General features: G+C 43.3%; 1 protein-coding gene and 1 pseudogene across 2 annotated transcripts in view; one reads left to right on the forward strand and one right to left on the reverse strand.

Annotated features, from left to right (window-relative positions):
• LOC309550263 (uncharacterized protein) overlaps positions 1-16,433 on the forward strand; it is a gene marked incomplete at both ends in the record, with an annotated part of 667,886 nt that overhangs the window by 130,999 nt on the left and 520,454 nt on the right.
• Positions 1-16,433, reverse strand: part of LOC309550691 (NACHT, LRR and PYD domains-containing protein 3-like) — a 67,222-nt pseudogene that overhangs the window by 49,949 nt on the left and 840 nt on the right. Inside the window, exon 2 of the transcript XR_014226169.1 lies at positions 2,966-3,027. The product of XR_014226169.1 is annotated as an NACHT, LRR and PYD domains-containing protein 3-like (transcript). The remainder of the gene's footprint in view (positions 1-2,965; positions 3,028-16,433) is intronic.

Consider the following 16,433-nt stretch of genomic DNA (forward strand, 5'->3'; position numbering starts at 1 on the left):
ATAATAACTGGCTGAAAAAAAAAAAAAAATATATATATATATATATATATAAAGTCCTATTAGCCAGAAATAATGAAAAATCCGTGAATAAAGTGAAATAAGTACAATAATGTGCAAAAGGACAATAAATAATATGGTGACTGGCTAAAAATTAATAAAGTCCTAATAGCCAGTATTAGTGATCAGAAATAGTTTGAGTACAAAAGAAAGATCCAGGAAAAATCGGTGAATGGATGCAAAAGGATTGCAGGTGACCCCGTGGTGGGCAACTGGCGAGGTGCAGGGGAATCCCACTAGTAAATAACCTACTAACCAGATGTACCCACCCCATGTAGGGGTATAGGGCGGGTATTAGGGTGTGGATGGAACTCCTTCCCTTCGCTCCTAACTTCTTGGTGGGTCAGGGGGATATTGGAGGCCATCCCTGGGGGTCCCGGGTGTCACCGGAGAAAAACAGGATCTATAGGTCCTCTCCAATGGGGATGGTGGTATATGCGAACTTCATGGATAAAGGAATGTAACAGGTAATAACAAACGCGGAAATAGCGTCTCAGAACCCACCAGTAAGTCGGAACCTGCACTTTATTCATGGATTTGTCATTATTTCTGGCTAATAGGACTATATATATATATATTTATTTTCAGCCAGTTATTATATATCATTCATCGTTTTGCACAATATTGCATTTATTGCAATTTTTCTGTACTTTTTCTCAGTACAATTGTTTTTTATTTCCTGCACACGATCTAGCACTATTTGTCACTTGGCACTTTATATTGTTCAATCGTTTTATATATATCACTTGATTGCACCTTTTTATCACCGGGATATAATATCTATTTTATATATGTTGATCTTATCAATTTATTCCTGTTTTTACATGTTGGTTTTATTTATTTAATTGTGCATATTGACACTTGCACAGACACTTTTATTCATATGCACATATATTACGTTGTGATTTATACAACAGTATTCCAGATAGGCAGCGCCAATTACCCATAGTTCCTTGAGCATATAGGCCTGGGGGTTGGCAGAAGTAGAGTGTAAGCATCGGGCTATGCTGGTAAACACTTTCATTCACCACTAAAGGATGGGCCTGACCTTGCTGCCTTCTGAGGAACTTCTTCATATGATTTTCTGCGGCTGTCTCTCGTGTAAATAGGTTTAGACAGCAGGTTGAGTTATTTTGTAGTCTTTATTCCTTCCCTTCCTGAAATATTGCATGGTACGTCCCATAGTAGGCTGACATGAGGAGGTCCAGGAATAAGGAAAATTGTTTTCATACTTACCATAATTTTCCTTTCCTGGATTCTCCTCATGTCACCTGAGGTTTTCCCACCCAGGGCTCCCGTTGCGAGGCTGGTAAGGGAACAGTTTCCTAGGGGAGACTGCCGCACTTTAAAGGCTAGTTAGAGGTTGTCCTAAAGGGGTCAGAGGGGTGGACCTGACCCATAGTAGGCTGACATGAGGAGGATCCAGGAAAGGAAAATTATGGTAAGTATGAAAACAATTTTCCTTAATATATATATATACATATACTTTAACATATTTATAGTTATTTATTATATTGTAATTTATGATTTTGTGTTTCAAACTTTAGCATACCCGAGATGTATTAAAGAAGAACGCACAGTAAAAAAAAATCGTATGTAAATAGTTGGTTTGGGCTGCTCGTCTTTAAGGATTGCATGCAAAATAGTGATCGATCAATATTTTTTTTTTTTTTTAATGCAGATACCGATATTTTGGTGAACGGATATCAGTAACGGCCCATATTTTCGGATATGTAAAACATTTTTCTTTTTTTCTAAAGGTACTCCTTGTGGAGGGATCTGGGGGTCTAAAAGACCCCAAACCCCTCCTCGGCACTGAAAAGCATTCAAAACGCCAAGTTTGGCTGTTTTGAATGCTGTCAGTTTTTTTAATTTGGCGCCGAGTACCCGGAAGTGATGTCATGACATCACTTCCGGGTTTTTTACATGGAGACCAGCGCATGCGCACTTGCGGCAGGGATACCGGCTTTCATAGGGACACCTCTTCATGCTACACCGGGTCTTCTCTTCGGCGGCTGCAGTGGAGGTAGGATTCCGGGGTCTCCCGGTGGGAGGCGGCGAGAGGGGGGACGTCCTCTCCCGCTCCTTGTAATGACAACCGAGCGGTGTTGCCGATAATCGGTCGATCTCTAATGCAAAATAATGGTACTGCTTTCAGCACCTAAAATCTGAAACAATTATATATATATATATATATATATATATATATATATATATATATATATATATATATTTGTGTGTGTGTACAGTAAAACTGCAGGCAAGGGCACTGGGGGGCAAACTAAGGTCAATTTATTTTATTTAGTAATGTAATTCAAAAGGATTACAATATATCAGTGTGTTTGTGTGTTTTACTTTTTGAATTTTCCACCGGTTCCACCCTCCTGCGACACGACACTCACAGGGAACGGAAGTCGGGGCACACAGCATCAGGCGGAAGATCCGGCCGCCATACACTGCCAGAATATATTGAGGGATCCTGGGGACAAGGTAAGTAACCTCTTCCAGGATCCAGCGATTTCTCCCTGGCGGTACCCTGAGTGTGGCTCGGGGTTACCGCTAATGGCACTGAAATTCCCCCTGAGCCACTCTCGGGAATACCACCAGGGAGGTTAAGGTACAGTTTAGGGAATGTATGTTTTTAATTTATTGCTGAACAACTTCAACAGGAGAGGGGTTTAGGGTACTGGATACTCCGATTATTAACAACAGGAACAGAAGGATGAACTTCTTTCTAGTCTCTTTAGCAGTTTTTCTGGAGGTAACAGGGAATGGTCGGTATATCTAAGGTCCCACAACTGAAGACCATAGGGCAATCTCTGATTCCCTTCAGACTACAGATTTCAATCTTCGGAGATGTGAGATGGAGGAAAACATTGTAAAAGATTGTTAGGATTAACAGTCATACCTTGTGAGGAGAAGGAGGAAGAGGTCGCCATGAAATCAGGAGATTACCCGAGATGACATCACCTGGAAAGAGCAAAACAATAGTAAGCTCATTTGTAGTGTGATGAATAGAATTAATCAGGAGGACTTTGTTCCCTAATGTGGATAACGATTGGCTGCCTGGATGTCCAAACAAAAAATATCAGAATTGGATGGACTTCTGATATTTACAACTCATAACTATGAGGGTCAATCAGTACTATCATTTCGGCTGTCACGTACCTGGTGGAAGAGCCTGATACAATGAAGAAGGCCTCTCTTACACCTCTGAATTGGGGCTCCTGATAGAGCAGACAGGTAGCACAGGAGTGCAAAGTGGCACGAGTGCCTATCAGTCTTGATAGTAACTAGGCTGGACGGACTTTCAGGATCAAGTAGGGGCGGACTGTCAGTGAACCACAGCAGAGCAGGAATGCTGTATGGACACCACCGAGCAGGAGACAGGAGCAGGCTGAGACTATCAGTAGTTCTCAGTAGAGCAGGTATGCCGGATGGACACCAGTGGCACATAGGCAGGGGCTGGCAGCAGGCAGCCCAGCAGCAGTATATACAGTGCAATGGAAGCCATTTAGAAGAGCCATTCTTAAAATGAAAGAAGAAGGCTCCTCTGAGTGCAATATTAACCATTTATTACATAAAGTCATGTGTCACTTACATGATGGTTAAGAAAAGCAGGCGTGATAAGACATCACTAGGGTACATTCACACGGCTCCTACGAAGCTGTCTCACCCGGAAGCCATCCTGCAGTGTGGGGAGATGGAAGAAGAAACAGCGTGGAGCTTAACAGGGGAGGTCCCAAACAGAGCCGAGGTCACAGTGGAATGCATACCCTTCTAGTGAACCGCAGGAACGTAATGTAATAAATGGTTTATATTGCACTCAGAGGCGCTTTCTTCTTCTTTCGTTTTATGGATCTTTTTAGGAGCGTGCTTCTGCTCTCTGGAAGAACAGCCCTGGGGACAGTAAGGATACCATTTACCCACACTAAAGGTCAACTTTGGGGGCTGAAGAGTTTGACTGCTCTCACAGACACACCCTGTGACTCCTATATATTTAGAAGAGCCATTCTGTCTGCTGGAATGTCCTTCCTGACACTGCCATTCATCTGATTGGTATATCGGGGTCACAAAGGAATTTTACCCTGTTTAGGGCTTTAATTTATACAGACTCATACTTTTAGGTGTCATCCACAAATCTGCCCTGTTCATAGCCAAGACTGGTACTAATCTGCACCAAAGTATCAGCCAGTAAGATGTCTACAGAGAGTATAGTAGCGTGAGTATAGTGTAAGTATAGTGTAGTGTGTGTATAGTTTAGTGTCATTGTAGCGTTTCAGTGTAGTGTGAGTATAGTGTAAGTGTCAGTGTAGTGTGAGTATACTGTAGTGTTAATGTAGTGTAAGCATATTGTAGTGTGTCAGTGTAGTGTAAGTATAGTTTAGTGTCAGTGTAGTGTGTCCGTGTAATGTGAGTATACTATAGTGTCAATGTAGTGTGAGTGTAGTGTAAGTATAGTGTAGTGTAAGTATAGTGTGTATACTATAGTGTAGTGTCAGTGTAGTGTGTCAGTTTAGTGTAAGTATAGTGTAGTGTGTCAGTGTAATGTGAGTATACTATAGTGTAGTGTCAGTGTAGTGTGTCAGTGTAGTGTGAGTATAGTGTAGTGTCAGTGTAGTGTGTCAGTGTAATGTGAGTATACTATATTCAAGAAGAAAGTTCCCCTGGGGGTGGGACTTTTTAGGCACAATTATTCATATATGACTACAAATCGGTAAAGTACAATATTGAAATTTATTGAAAAAAATTCAATTTACAAAAATACATTAAAAGCATGTGGCAAGCTGTATTCAATCATGGGGTCATGAGGCCAATCAGATACCGCTGTGATGAGGTTAGTGCCCGACGCGTTTCAGAGACACAAGTAAGAATTCTTTCTTCAGGGGCAACCTTTAAATAGCGGTCTGCAAGTGATCAATCACATAGTAATTAATCATTCATAAATATGAGAAAAATATGCATATATAGAAAATAAACATGATATATAGGGTATTCATTATAATCATTAAATTGCATGTACAATTTAATCAAAAAGTATATTCATAGCGTAATGTGTTAAAACACTTACAGAATCTGCCGAATGACACTTTTGAGTGTATGCCTGCCAATAACATTAAAAACACAAAGCTGGATTGCTCTCGCCACTGCATTGGAATGCCTTGTTGAAAAGGGCGAATGATAGAAAGGTAGCAATCATATAAACACGCTCCTATTCATATGTGCCCAACAGCCATTGGCTGAGTGGGGACAGCTGAAACCCAAAAAGGACTGGGAGATCTGCCGGCAAAAAAAGGGAATAGTTTAGTAAAAAAAAAGTTTTTGTTTGGCTGATTTTATAGCCATAAAAAATATATAATTAAATTCAGCAATGTGCTGCTTGATGCCATTGATGTCTGAAACAAGTGCCACATAGGTCAATCAGGATCTATATACATAACTTGGGCATTGCCCAAAAAGTAGACATATAAAAAGAAATGCAAAAGGTTACTTTCAAAGCGACCCACCCAACTTATTCAGTTTCAAATAGCAAGATTGGAAAAAAAAAAAAAGGGTGTATTGATTTTCACATTTAAATTTCAATACACAGTCACCGCACTGACCAAAAATATCAGCGGTGTTTGGCGGCTGGGGAATGATTGAACAAATGCAGCACCAGTAGCAGGCAGAAACCATCATATGCAGTCACAAAATAAAAATGAAAATTAGGCTTAAATTACCTTCACAATAACGTAGGCTGGTATGGGAACGTGTGTCAAAGCATCCACCTTCGGGCAAGTGAGCAATGCTGATCACTGCTCAAAGGGGAGCTGTATATATTAGGTGGTCAATTGGTTAATTGAAATTAGCTGGGTGAAGTAATCCTCAATTTGCCTAATAGGCATTCCCCCTGTGGGTTCCCTGGTGCGCAGCCGCCGAACAGGCTCCCGACCGCGCACGCGCGGGCACAAGCGGGACGGAAGTCCGTGCGGCTGATGCGCTCCACCGGCACGGTCACATCCACCACATGGAACACAAGCAGGAAGTGAATGAGCGAGGACAGAGGGTCTCGAAGAGAGCCGCTGGCGCTCGCCCAAAAAGGCGGACATCCTGAAGGGTGCCCGCCTACCGTGCCGGGCATGTCACCCAAGGCACAATGTAGATCTAGGAGGTGAATGATTGCTTAAATACTAGTCAACAAGTTTTTTATCAGAGCAATATAATAACAATGCTGGTCATTCGAAATTCATTATATCAGAATAAATAAATAGGCATAAGAATTGCAGTATGAAGGAATATTAACCAAATTGCAGGAGGAGAGCAACGCAGTTGCATAATGTGCAGATCTAACCGAAAATCCCCTCAAATAAGATAACAATGTTGAATGGCCCTAAAACAATTACATACTACAACAGCAACAATAGTTTCTAAAGTTACATATTTTACATGTTAATACATTGGTAGAGGGGTTTTTTTTTACCCCAAAAATCAAATAACAATTGAAAAATAGTGGAAAATGTTGTTTGCCCTATATGGCAATAGATGGGGAACTCATAGAAAGAGACAGAGTTGAATGGAGGGATAGTTGTAAGGTTATTGTTCCATACCCCCTGATGTAAATCCCTCTAGGAATGGCTTGAAGGAAATCATTTCATTCAACCCAGGAGGATCTGTAGCCTTCAAGGTATAGATCCACCGTAATTCCATTTGTAGAAGAATTTTATTCCAGTCCCCTCCACGGTAACTGGGATGAATTCTATCTAAAATCAAAAATCTGATTGTGGGAAACCTGCCTGCATGTACTAAAGAAGTATGTCGTCCTAGTGGCAAATCTGGATTACAGGTCTTCATGCTCTTAACATGTCTATTCGCTCGTTTAAAGAATGGCAATTTAGTTTTACCAACATAAAAGCAACCGCACCCACAGAGGAGAAAATATACCACTCCATGGGTGCGGCAGTTGGCAAAGTGTTTTGGAACGAAAACTTGACCATTTGGTAATGTGGGATTTTTTGTAGTTAACATATATCTGCAGTAGTTGCAGCTACCGCAGATGTATGTGCCCTTAAATTTACATGGGTCTTGGTTTTTAAAGATTTTAAATTCGCTTTGTACCAGCCTTTCCTTTAAGGCTGGCACTTTTTTAAAAGTAAATTGAGGGTGATCTGGAACGTATTTTCCCACAGTAGGATCCAAGGTCAGTACATGCCAATACCTAGAGATGATTTGCCTAATATTTTGGTGTTGTTCAGAATATTTCATGATGATTCTCAACACATGGTCAGACTCAGCAGAAACTTGAGGAGTAAGTAAAGTTTGTCTATCAGAAGCAACTGCTTTCCGATAGTTTAGTGTCATTGTAGCGTTTCAGTGTAGTGTGAGTATAGTGTAAGTGTCAGTGTAGTGTGAGTATACTGTAGTGTTAGTGTAGTGTAAGCATATTGTAGTGTGTCAGTGTAGTGTAAGTATAGTTTAGTGTCAGTGTAGTGTGTCCGTGTAATGTGAGTATACTATAGTGTCAATGTAGTGTGAGTGTAGTGTAGTGTAAGTATAGTGTAGTGTGTCAGTGTAATGTGAGTATACTATAGTGTAGTGTCAGTGTAGTGTGTCAGTTTAGTGTGAGTATAGTGTAGTGTAAGTATTGTGTAGTGTGTCAGTGTAATGTGAGTATACTATAGTGTAGTGTCAGTGTAGTGTGTCAGTGTAGTGTGAGTATAGTGTAGTGTCAGTGTAGTGTGTCAGTGTAATGTGAGTATACTATAGTGTACTGTCAGTGTAGTGTGTCAGTGTAGTGTGAGCATAGTGTAGTGTCAGTGTAGTGTGAGTAAAGTGTAGTGGAGTGTATTGCAGTGTTTAACAGCATTACCTTACATTTAGTGCTGTATACACATTTTTTTGGTTGCTGCATTTTTTTTTTATGTCCCCTGCCTGCCCCTTTTTTTTTAAATTGTCAGCAGCAGTTTTTCCTACTGCTACACTCGTGTTCCCCCATTTTTATTAATATTTTTTTTACATTTTTTACATTTCTGTCAGTGGCAGTCCTCAATTTAAAGTGCACCAAACACCACTTTTCATCCAATAAAGTGAATACAGTCTCACATTTTTTCAGTTTCTATTAAATTTGGGTAATAAGCTCCTCCCACATCATGTCTGGGAGGCCAACAAGGAGAGGCAGACATTGCTATGCCACTATGAGGGGGCCAGCAGTTTCTGTGACCACAGGCAAAGGTGGACTTGGTCAGTCCTCAGGCAGGGCATCATTTCCTCTGTTTAGTGATGTTGTCATTGCTATCCAGTCACAGCATGCAGAGGAGGTGGTGGCCTGGCTTACTAAACCATCCTCATCCTCCATCACCCAAGCTGACATTAGTGGGTAGTCTACTGCAGCTGCCAGAGCAGCTTATTCTGCCTTCTTGTCCACAAATTGGCAGTCATGTTCCCCCAGCCACAGTGTATTGCCAAGTTGACTCCTGTAATGATGAGGGTGGGGAGGATGATGATGATGAGGTCACTGACTCAACTTGGGTGCCTGATAGAACAGAAAAGGAAAATGAGGGGGGGGGGGCAATGCCAATGAGGCAGGATGTCCTCCAGAGGCAGAAATCATGAAACAGTAAGGAGCAGTCACGCTATTCAATCAGATTGTCTAGCTGTTATCTTTTGGCCCACTTCCCACAACTCCGCTGTCTGGGCCTTTTTTGGCATATGTGTAGCCGATCGCACTGTTGCAATTTGCATTCTCTGCCACAAGCAGATAAAGCCTGGCAAAAACACCAGCCATTTGGGTATCACATGCTTGCAAAGGAATTTAACCTCTCACCATTCAGCACACTTGCAAGAGCACCAGAAAGCCACACAAAAGGGACACAATCCTTCTCCTCCTTACTCCTCTCCTATCATGTCTACCCCCGCTATATCTCATGACATCTCAGCAGCCCCCACTGACAGGGATAGGGGTGTCACAGGTCCTTGCAACACATCTGCCAGCAGCACACCACCAGCTACCCAGCTGCCCAGCTGCAGAGTATAGTAGGCAAATTTCTCTGCCCCAGCTGCTGCATAAAAAAATTGTCACTGCCACCCATATGCCCAGCATCTAAATTAAAATTGCTGGCTTTACAACTCCTGCCTTTCCTTCTTGCGGATTGTGACCCGTTCCGTGTATTTGCAAAATGTGCTGTACCACAATGGCAGGTTCCCCGTTTCTATTTCTTTGCACGTAAGGCCATTACAGCTCTGTACCATCACATGGAAGGCAATGTTTTGCCATTGTTGGGCAAGGCAGTCAGCAGCAAAGTCCACATTACTGCTGACACGTGGTCCAGCATGCATGGTCAGGGATGATATATTTTGATCACAGCACACTGGGTAACTCTGCTTGCAACTAGGAAGGTTTCAGGACAGGGCTCAGTGCTGGTGCTTGTTTTGCCATCCCATCTCCATACAGCTGGTGGTGATGATGCAAGATCTGTCAGCTCCACCCCCTCCTCCTCCTCCATGCCCTCCTCTGCTGAATTGTCCTATGAACCACCAGTATCCCCTAAGCGCTCACGGGGCTATTCAATGAGTCAGGCTAAAAGATGCCATACAGTGGTACAGCTGGTCTGTCTAGGGGACAGGAGCCACACCAGAGCAGAGATTATTTCAGCTCTGCAGGGGCCGACCCAGACACCAGCTGGAGCCAGGAATGGTGGTGTGCGATAATGGCACTAACCTTCTGTCCGCTCCTTGACAGGGAAGGTTGGCACGTGTCATTAATTTGGTGGTGCAACATTTCTTAAACAGGTACCAAGGGTTACAAGATACTTTAAGGCTAAAAGAGTCTGTATTCATTTTAAGCAGTCATACACAGCCAGTTGGCTGAAATTTAGAGGGAATTCCACCTGTCCGTAAACCGCCTGATTTGTGACGTGCCTACCAGGTGGAACTGCCCTTTGGCAATGCTGCAGAGGCTGCACATGTAGCAGAGGGCCATCAACAAGTACCTGTGTGAGTATGGCACAATGACAGGCTCAGGGGAGCTTGGTTTTTTTTCCTCAAGCCAATGCAGATAAAGGATGCATGCACTGTACTATCATCATATGAGGAGGCCACAAGGAGGGTGAGCCGTGACAATGCATGCATCAGTGACACTAGTCCTCTTGTGTTCCTGCTGGAGCAGACTCAGCATGACATTATGGGCAGGGCACATAAGAGTAGGACTTCCTTTACTCTCAAGGCCCACTTTATGCAGACACCATTTTTGCAATGCCACAGAACACACAAGAGGAGAGGGAGGAGAAGGGGGATTCTGCCAGTTTTGGAGGCATTAAAGCAGAGGATAACAAATGTCAATTTTTAGGAGATAGTTTTTAGTCCCCAGAAAGCCATGCCCAAAATGCATTGTCATGACTTTATCCTGCTGACAGCTTTCAATCTGCTCTACAACCGAATCTGTGTTCCATCCCCAGCCCGGACTACACCAGCTGCAACATCCAAGGTTTTGGAGTCCTCTGCCCGGTCAATTGATGGTCTCTCCATATCATCTCTCCATACCTCACGGGTTCAGCCAGTGGTCTTTCATCACTTCCATTGGGTAGATGCCCATGTAACATCTGGCGCCTACACACCTTTTGGTCACCCTCAGCACTGGCCCTGATATGAGGTTTGGGTGAGATTGAGGTTCAAAAATAAGCATGATGTTTAACATTTATTGTATGGGCAGCCATATTTTAACCCTTTCCATTCTTGGAATTCTATGACTTTGATTTTACAATATATATTTTTTATCACAAACCGTGTCATAGACATTTTTATGACTTCTCTGAGGTATGCCTCAAGTGGTTTGTAGCCATCACCCCCAGCGCTGGATTAGGCAGACTGTCAAGGCTTACCTTTGTTGGGAGTCATTCAGGCAGAGATTTATGCTCACCCTTGCAAACAAACACAGACCAGGGTGACCAGGTAAGAAGCCACCTGGCCTGTGAGTTTGTGCACGGGGGCTGTGCAGGATAACCAGGTCCAAATACAGGCAAGGACAAGAGCAGGAGAACCGTCAGGTGAAGCCAGAGGTCAGATGCCGGAAACAAACAGGAATGCAGGAACTCAAACAACAGGAACCAAACCAGGAAACCAGAGTCAATGAACTGACACTGCCCTTAGGGAGGGGCAGTGTCTTATACCTTGTTAATTAGGTATCAAATACAGCTGGAGAGTTACTGACAGGTCTGAGCCTCTGGTGAAGTCCAGCCCCCTAGTGCTGCAGGCAATACAGGAATAAACAGGAGTTATCCAAAGTCCTGAAGTGGCTCAGAGGCTAGTTTGCAGACTGGGAAGCCAGAAGGACACAGGTTCAAGACCTCTGAAAGGCACCAATGGGGTGGCCACACCTAGCCGTCTGGCGGGTATGACTAGAACCATGACAGTACCCCCCCTTTAGGGACGCCCGCCAGGCGTGAACATTTTCCTCAGCAGGAGTGGAGCGTCTGGCACGCAATGCCTCCTCAAATAAACGCAAGTCTTTTTTGCAGACTACAGTACCATCAGAAGCATAGGTACAGTCTGGTGGTATATCTTCTTCGAGCAGGCTTGAAGTAGTGTTGGTACTAATAAGAACTGCATCTTTAGGAGACAGCGTTGCCTCCTCTGGGGCTTTAGACAGAAGTGTCACAGAGGTCACGTTATCAGGTACCTGAAGGACATTGGTGGTTTCAATCACAGTGGTCTGAGTACCTTTGGCCATAGACGAACATGAACTTGTGTGACAACAATGTTGGCAATTCACAGACAGAGGTGTATTGCTGACTGGGTATAACTGAACAGCACCCAAATGCAGAGCCCGAGGTCTAGGAGGGCGCGTAGGGCACAGAGAGATAAAGTGCCCTCTTTCTCCACAGTAAAAGCAGAGACCACTGCCTCTCCTCCGGTCTCTTTCATCAGGTGTCAATTTGGTCTTTATGAGACCTATCTCCATGGGTTCTTCAGAGTCGGCAGGAACATGGGAAACCTCTGGAGTTTCTCTATGAACAGGTTCACAAGATGGCAACATTGACGTGTGGTGTTGGTATTCCCTGTCTCTGGGTATCTTGGATTGTCTGAAACCTGACCTTGGAGTAGACGGTTTTCTAGAGGTCTTACACTGCAAGTCCAATGCAGTCAAGAAGGACACCCAGCTGTCAAGGACAGGATTCTGAGCAAGCAACATCTGGTGTGCCCATGTCTTGATCCATCCAGACAGCAGATTGATAGCCGCACGGACCTTGATAAAGTCATTGGCATATGTCCGAGGCTTTAAGGCAAATAAAATTTCGCAGTCCACCTTAAAGCACTGGAAAGAAGCACGACTACCATAAAATCTCTCAGGCATGACAACAAACGGCTCTGAATATGCAGGTTCCGAGACTGGGCGTACTGTGCCTTTAAGTAACAGAATTTCACGCTGCAGCTCTGAAACAGTCTGGGCCAGGCTGGACACTTGCAGGGTTAGCATCTTCACATCTCTGCTGACTCCATGTTTGGTCAGTTCATTCTGTCAAGGTTTACCTTTGTTGGGAGTCATTCAGGCAGAGATTTATGCTCACCCTTGCAAACAAACACAGACCCGGGTGACCAGGTAAGAAGCCACCTGGCCTGTGAGTTTGTGCACAGGGGCTGTTCAGGATAACCAGGTCCAAATACAGGCAAGGACTAGAGCAGGAGAACCATCAGGTGAAGCCAGAGGTCAGATGCCGGAAACAAACAGGAATGCAGGAACTCAAACAACAGGAACCAAACCAGGGTCAATGAACTGACACTGCCCTTAGGGAGGGGCAGTGTCTTATACCTTGTTAATTAGGTATCAAATACAGCTGGAGAGTTACTGACAGGTCTGAGCCTCTGGTGAAGTCCAGCCCCCTAGTGCTGCAGGCAATACAGGAATAAACAGGAGTTATCTAAAGTCCTGAAGTGGCTCAGAGGCTAGTTTGCAGACTGGGAAGCCAGAAGGACACAGGTTCAAGACCTCTGAAAGGCACCAGTGGGGTGGCCACGCCTAGCCGTCTGGCGGGTACGACTAGAACCATGACACAGACTCTTTCATTATTGGTTCACTGTGGTATAAAACTTTGTTATTTCCATACAAATTATGTCAAAAAGACATTAGTATTTATCCAAAAAATCTCTAATTTTGTTCCCAGTGCACTAAAATGTGACCTCATCATACAGACTGGCTCCCCAAGCCGTTGTTTACTAAATAAAGAAAGCTTGCAGGGAAAATCAATTTAAATGTCATTTTTTTCCTTTATATCTGTCAGTTTTGCTGCGGCATGTTCTATACATGGTACAGATGCACCGCCTTACAGAGTTTTTAATTTTTTAGTTTTACTCAGCATCATTAAAATCACTAATCTTTTTTGAACATATTTGCATTGGTACATGTCCCCTAGGGCAGTACCCAGGTCCCCATGCCCATTTTCATGTAAATCACTTGCATATAAGCCTTCAAAATAGGGATATTTCAAGTTCGGGTCCCATAGAAATGAATAGGGTTCATGGTTTGGATCTGAACTTTTGCAATGTTCGAGAGTTCTGGTGCCAACTGAACCGGGGGGTGTTCGGCAGATCTCTATACATCAGTAACAAACAATTGGTCACTGCCCCACCTATAACCGGCCTTCACAGCAACGCATGCAAAACAAAACCAAAGAAAATTCTCAGCTCAACTTGCCAGCCAGCCTGCAAACAACTGAATTATCCTGTCTAACAGTTTGCGTTAAAATCAGGGGTTTAGTTAGCCATATTTGCAAATACATGCATAAGCTGCAGAGCAGCTCCAAGGCACCCCATTATTATCTGGAGCCCTAACATTTGTACATTTTTGAGAGCCTCCATAGTAGAATCACATGCATTTTAATGGATAGAGGGCAGGTGAGCCTGGAGGTAGCCCATCCCTCCCTAAATGCACAGGGGCACACTGGACACCCAGCACATAGCACAGGGGAAGCAAAGGTGTCCAATGCATCCCCTCCCCAATATATAGAATGATATAGCCTCTTTCTCTGTGTCTCTCTCTCTCTCTCTCTATACATATATACTGTATATATACTGCTTTAAAAAAATGTAATTAAAGGAACTCTGTTTAATCAGAGTATAGCATCAATTCAAGTAAACTCCTGGGATATTGTTCTGGTCAGTTAAGTAGCAGAGGGGTCATTAATCAGTTTCAGCTGCTTTGGTGGTAATGAAATTAATAACAGTTGCAGTAGATGGGCAACAATGAAACAACATCAAAAACAGGAATGGTTTTACAGGTGGAGGCCACTGACATTTTTTCCCTACTCATCTTTCCTGAGTGTTTGTCACTAGTTTTGCATTTGGCTGGGGTCAGTGTCATTACTGGTAGCATGAGGCCATACCAGGACCCTATAGAGGTTGCACAGGCAGTCCAACTCCTCCAGGATGGCACGTCAATACGTTTCATTGCCAGAAGGTTTGCTGTGTCTCCCAGCACAGTCTCAGGAGCATGGAGGAGATTCCAGGAGACAGGCAGTTACTCTAAGAAAGCTGGACAGGGCCGTAGAAGGTCCTTAACCTATCAGCAGGACTTGGCGGGTCTATCTGCGGCAGGGATGTATGGAATTTTTCCTTTTATTCAATATATATCACATATCCTAGGTGGTGTTTATAGGCTTATTGAGTTTGCCGTTTATCTGCATTCAATATTTGATTGTATTCATCCCTGGCTGGGTTAATATTTTCTGTACGGAATTATATGTTCCTTCTCCCTGCTTAGACCAACCGGTTATTTTTCAGTTCACTACTCTAGATTTCGTGGCTTAGTTTATGAGATTTAGTTTTGTGGTTTTACTCAGGGTGTACTGTATATATATATTCTTTGAAAAGTCTGCCTTACACCTGGATCCTGAGGAAGCCCAAATTATGGACGAAACACATCGATCCACCGTACTATAGGATGTGCTATGTTATGTGATACACCTTTTATATACTGTATTTTCATATGTCGACTTTACTATTTTGTTTTCAATAAAACTTGTATTTTTTATGATTTGCTTTTCTTTTGATATTTTTTGGCACGTTAAAATCCCCATCTTCCTTGTCTGCAGGGTTTTCCCTGTCAGACTTGGTTTATTTTTAGATGCACTACATTTACAGGGGATCGTGCCGGCATTTTGTTGATAGATATTTACTCTCCACCCAATTCTCACATATCCATAAAGGGATGCACAGACCTCTACAGGCTAGACAATGGCACCCTGACTGCCATTAGATATTGGGATGAAAACCTTGCACCCATTGTCAGACCCTATGATAGTTAAGTGGGTCTTTGGTTCCTCCTGGTGTATGACAATGTCCGGCCTCATGTGGCGAGAGTATGCAGCCAGTTCCTGGAGGATGAAGGAATTGATACCATTGAATGGCCCCCAAGCTCACCAGACCTAAATCCAATAGAAAACCTCTGGGACATTCTGTTTCAGTCCATTCAACACTATCAGGTTGCACCTCAGTCTGTTCAGGAGCTCAGTGATGCCCTGGTCCAGATCTGGGAGGAAATACCCCAGGACACCATCCGTCGTCTCATTAGGAGCATGCCGCGATATTGTCAGGCATGCATACAAGCACGTGGGGGCTATACACACTACAGAGGACCATTCTGAGTTACTGTAATGAAATTTCAGCAAAATGGACTCGCCTGCTGCATAATATTTTCACTTTGATTTTCGGGATGTCGTTTAATTCAGCCTTCTGCAGGGTGATAATTTTTATTTCCATTAAACAATGTGGCATCCTTTCCTTCCTAACAAATTACCCAGTCCATACCAGTATAGATCCTAACACATTACCCATTCCATACCAGTATAGATCCTAACACATTATCCAGTCAGTACCAGTATAGATCCTAACACATTACCCAGTCTGTACCAGTATAGATCCTAACACATTACCCAGCCCATAACAGTATAGATCCTAACACATTACCCAGTCCGTACCAGTATAGATACTCCCACATTACCCAGTCTGTATCAGTATAGCTCATAACACATTACCCAGTCCATACCAGTATAGATCCTAACACATTACCCAGTCCATACCAGTATAGATCCTAACACATTACCCAGTCCGTACCAGTGTAGATCCTCCCACATTACCCAGTCTGTACCAGTATAGCTCATAACACATTACCCAGTCCATACCAGTATAGATCCTAACACATTATCCAGTCAGTACCAGTATAGATCCTAACACATTACCCAGTCCGTACCAGTATAGATCCTAACACATTACCCAGTCCATACCAGTATAGATCCTAACACATTACCCAGTCCATACCAGTATAGATCCTAACACATTACCCAGTCCGTACCAGTATAGATCCTAACACATTACCCAGTCCGTACCAGTATAAATCCTCCCACATTACC

The sequence above is a fragment of the Pelophylax lessonae genome (assembly GCF_965119305.1).
Source record: "Pelophylax lessonae genome assembly, chromosome: 3".
NCBI classification, from domain to species: Eukaryota; Metazoa; Chordata; class Amphibia; order Anura; family Ranidae; genus Pelophylax; species Pelophylax lessonae.